Source organism: Amphimedon queenslandica, unplaced genomic scaffold (genome assembly GCF_000090795.2).
Source record: "Amphimedon queenslandica unplaced genomic scaffold, v1.1 AMPQUscaffold_12503, whole genome shotgun sequence".
Taxonomy (NCBI): domain Eukaryota; kingdom Metazoa; phylum Porifera; class Demospongiae; order Haplosclerida; family Niphatidae; genus Amphimedon; species Amphimedon queenslandica.
The window spans coordinates 15,612-19,631 of record NW_003547260.1 but is presented as its reverse complement, the minus strand read 5'-3'; the positions used below and the strand labels follow the sequence as shown (position 1 = coordinate 19,631).

The following is a 4,020-nucleotide window of genomic DNA, read 5'->3' as shown; positions in this document are numbered from 1 at the left end:
CTTCAATATTACCACTCTTAACAGCATTAAACAATGGAGTACAGTTGTCCTATACATACAACACAAAATGATGAAATTGGAATTAAATGATCATTATATTACTTTATCCACAGCATTTATATCAGCATTTCCTTTAGTTATTAATAATATAATAATATTAGCATTACCAGTTTCACTAGCACAGTGTAATGGAGTGCCATAATACTAAATAATAAAATAAATTAAAATAAATTCATTTACTAGGACACAAAATCAAGGGTACAATATTTAATTGATGGGTGCGTGGGTTAATGAATATAAATCAATGGTCAAAGGATGTCACCTCTTAGTGACTCAATAAATGAAAAATCATTTTGTGTGCAAGGAACACATAGGTAATCGCTACCAAGCACACACAATGCATGTCACATTTTAAATTTGATCATCCATGAAATGCTGGCACTAATACTTACTTTAGACACAACATCAGTTCTAGCTCCATTAGTTAATAGAATATTGACAGCTTCAATACTACGACTCTTAACAGCTTTAAACAATGGAGTTCTGTTCCACTATACATGTAAATATAACACAAATGATACAATTAGAAATGATTGTGCAATAAGCTTTACCCTATCCACAGCATTCACATCAGCCTTTCCTTTAGTTAATAATAATTTGATAATATTAGCATTACCAGTTTCACTAGCACAGTGTAATGGAGTACCATAATGCTATATAAATAATAAAACAAATTAAAATAAAATAAGTTACTATGTGGCACAAAATCAAGGGTACAATATTTCATGGATGAGTGTGCAGGTTAAAGAATATTAACAAATGGTCAAAGGATGTCACCTCTTAGTGGCTCAATAAATGAAGAATGATTTTGTGTACAAGAAACACATAATTGCTACCAAGCACACACAATGCATGTCACTGATTTTAAAATTTGATCACCCATGAAATGCTGGCACTAATACTTACTTTATCCACAACATCAGTTCTAGCTCCATTAGTTAATAGAATATCAACAGCTTCAATACTACCACTCTTAACAGCATTAAACAATGGAGTACTGCTCCACTATAAATATAACACAAAATGATACAACTGGAAATGATAATGCATAAACTTTACCTCATGCACAGCATTCAAATCAGCCTTTCCTTTAGTTATTAATAATTTGATAATATTAGCATTACCAGTTTGACTAGCACAGTGTAACGGAGTACAATAATACTATATATATTTGATACAATTATTTCATGATTACATTAATAAAACAGATACTTATAATTTCTAAAAGTGAAACTATAGCATCTCAAAATTGTTGAGCAAGTACATGTAAGTACTAATAATGTGTGTAGGTGTTGTGGGTACAAATATATGCATACCATATGAGATTTCTGTAGGGTATCAATTTTTGCCAATTTTGCAGCTCATTTACATATCCATGAAATTTTATTTACACATAAAAAACTAATAAACAGGCCACGCAGAGTTTGAAATACTCTTTTTAAGCCAGTGCAGAAGCCAGAATCTCTGCCTGTGCTCCTTTTTTCTGCTACAAGCCATGTATCAGAAGCTACATGTACATGTACATGTATTACTGTATATCTAAGCGAAAGAAGCTTACTAACTGCCAGTTATGAATATTTGCACCCACAAATATTAGCTTTCTAAGTAAAATTTGGAGAAAATTAAAAATATTGTGCCTTCAAAATTACCAACCACATACAATTAATGTATAGCTTGATGCCAGTAACCCTCTCATAAAGCTAACATGTTCAACCTTTTTCAGAAATAGTCTAACCTCATATGTACATGTACATGCACTGGCTACTTCTTATAACTCACAGTATCAAAATCAATATTAGGATCAGCTCCTTTTTCAAGAAGCATTTCAACAATTCCAATATCATTCTTCTTAATGGCTTTAATAAGAGCAGGATTGCTACCAGATGGATACTATTGTAACAAATTAGAATATCACAGTACATACAGCTACATACCTCGGTAGCATTAGGATCAGCTCCTTTCTCCAGTAACAATGTAACATTATCAGTATTATCTTTTTCAATGGCTCTAATAAGAGCAGGAGAGCCACCAGATGGATACTATTATGCATATAACAAATAAAAATACTACAGTATACATGTAGCTACAAACCTTAGTAATGTTAGGATCAGCTCCTTTCTCCAGCAACAATTTAAAAATATCAGTATTATCTTTTTCAATGGCTATAATAAGAGCAGGAGAGCCACCAGATGGATACTATTATAACAAATTTAAAATTACATACATACATGTAAATACAGCTACAAACCTTAGTAACATTAGGATCAGCTCCTTTTTCTAGTAACAATTTAACAATATCAGTATTATCTTTTTCAATGGCTATAATAAGAGCAGGAGAGCCACCAGATGTATACTATTATAACAAATTAGAATACTACAGTATACATGTGCAGCTACAAACCTCAGTAACTTTAGGATCAGCTCCTTTCTCCAGTAACAATTTAACAAAATCAGTATTATCTTTTTCAATGGCTATTATAAGTGCAGGAGAGCCACCAGGCGGATACTATGATAACAATTTGAATACTACGATATAAATGTAGCTACAAACCTCAGTAACATTAGGATCAGCTCCAGCTTCAAGTAGACCAATAACCTTCTCAAGTTTACTATGAGATTCTATGGACTTTATCAATTCTCTTCCCTACATATGTAGTTACATGTAAAGCTAATATACAATTTATCATCGTACCAGGCTGGAACTTTTAGCTTCTTTCCCAATTGATGAGCCCTCAGCCCTCTATTTAAAAAGAGATAATTATTGTTGTATATTAGCCTCACTAGTCTATAAAATCAAGATTAAGGTATTTACTCATTTACACAATAAAGACTGCCAATACATTGCAATCATAAAATCACCAATATTAAGTGCCACCAAATATTTCCACTATATTTTATGTTTCATTATATGACCTATTTTGCTGTGCAATGTAGTACAAACTCAGTATAGACAGTACTACTTACATGTAACTGTTAGCAGAATTTGATCACCAATAAACAACTTAACAGCTTATCACTGAATTGACAACAAAAGAAAAAAGCACAACAAACTAGTTGCATAATAAATTACATCCCTTCAACACTACTGTATAACAAAAAAAATTGTGGCCCAAAATTTTCATGGATTTCACCTTTTTTCAAATTTCACGAAAATAAAATCCACAAAAATTAATTTAATATGGTTCAAGATGGTTGCAGAAAATTACAAATATTAAAGGCTACAAAATTAATTTTTTTTGAATAGATTCTTGAAAAAATTTTCCACTATACATTGTATGATAGTAATTAGCTACATGTGCATATGCATACATGTACATTGTAATCTTACTGTAACTGTACATGTATATGTGCTATACCTACCAAAGTAGTGCTTGTGGTGGGAATGTTTTCCTCAGATGATGTGGCATGTATAACTGAAGAAGCATTAAATATAAAAGATAATTGTATATAATCAATGAAAGCTATTTATATAAAAGTACACATGTACCTTCTTCCTTGCCATCAAAATCTTATGTAAAAAATAGAAAATAAAAATAATTTTATATACTGCATTATCTTATATGTACCTTCTTCTTCTTGTTGTGATTCAATTACAGTAATATTGTGGTCTTTTAGCTTCTTCAGGATTAGTGGATCCTTGAGATCTCTCCTGACATCATCAAGAACACATGGTAGTATGGCATAAGTGATGATAACACAATTTTTTCTTAATTGTTTAAGAATTGCATAATATGACCATGAGAATTCACCAAAGGTTGAGACCCAGGTATAAAATCGAGAATGAAGCCAAGGGGAACCAAGACGAAAACAGATATAAGGTAAACCAAGAGGAGCAGTAGGAGATAAATCAGATTGTTGTTCAAAGAAAGGTATCAAATCTTCAAAGGAAGCTGCACTCAATAACTTAGCGTATTCTTTTTCATATTCAAAAATCGTCTGCTAATCTCATTATCATCTTTA

The 4,020-nt window shown here is 31.5% G+C and overlaps 3 long non-coding RNA genes across 3 annotated transcripts; all 3 read right to left on the bottom strand.

Moving 5' to 3' along the window:
* Positions 1-6: 6 nt before the first annotated feature.
* LOC109587625 (uncharacterized) lies at positions 7-995 on the bottom strand. Its single transcript, XR_002187713.1, has 5 exons — positions 967-995; positions 612-713; positions 453-551; positions 103-204; positions 7-49 (listed from the first exon to the last, which is right to left on the bottom strand). It is a non-coding gene; the product is annotated as an uncharacterized LOC109587625 (long non-coding RNA).
* A 31-nt stretch (positions 996-1,026) lies between these two features.
* On the bottom strand, positions 1,027-2,157 carry LOC109587623 (uncharacterized). The gene is made up of 4 exons (XR_002187711.1): positions 1,995-2,157; positions 1,840-1,950; positions 1,120-1,221; positions 1,027-1,065 (listed from the first exon to the last, which is right to left on the bottom strand). It is a non-coding gene; the product is annotated as an uncharacterized LOC109587623 (long non-coding RNA).
* Positions 2,158-2,178: 21 nt separating this feature from the next.
* Positions 2,179-2,648, bottom strand: LOC109587622 (uncharacterized). Its single transcript, XR_002187710.1, has 3 exons — positions 2,612-2,648; positions 2,309-2,413; positions 2,179-2,256 (listed from the first exon to the last, which is right to left on the bottom strand). It is a non-coding gene; the product is annotated as an uncharacterized LOC109587622 (long non-coding RNA).
* Positions 2,649-4,020: the final 1,372 nt, after the last annotated feature.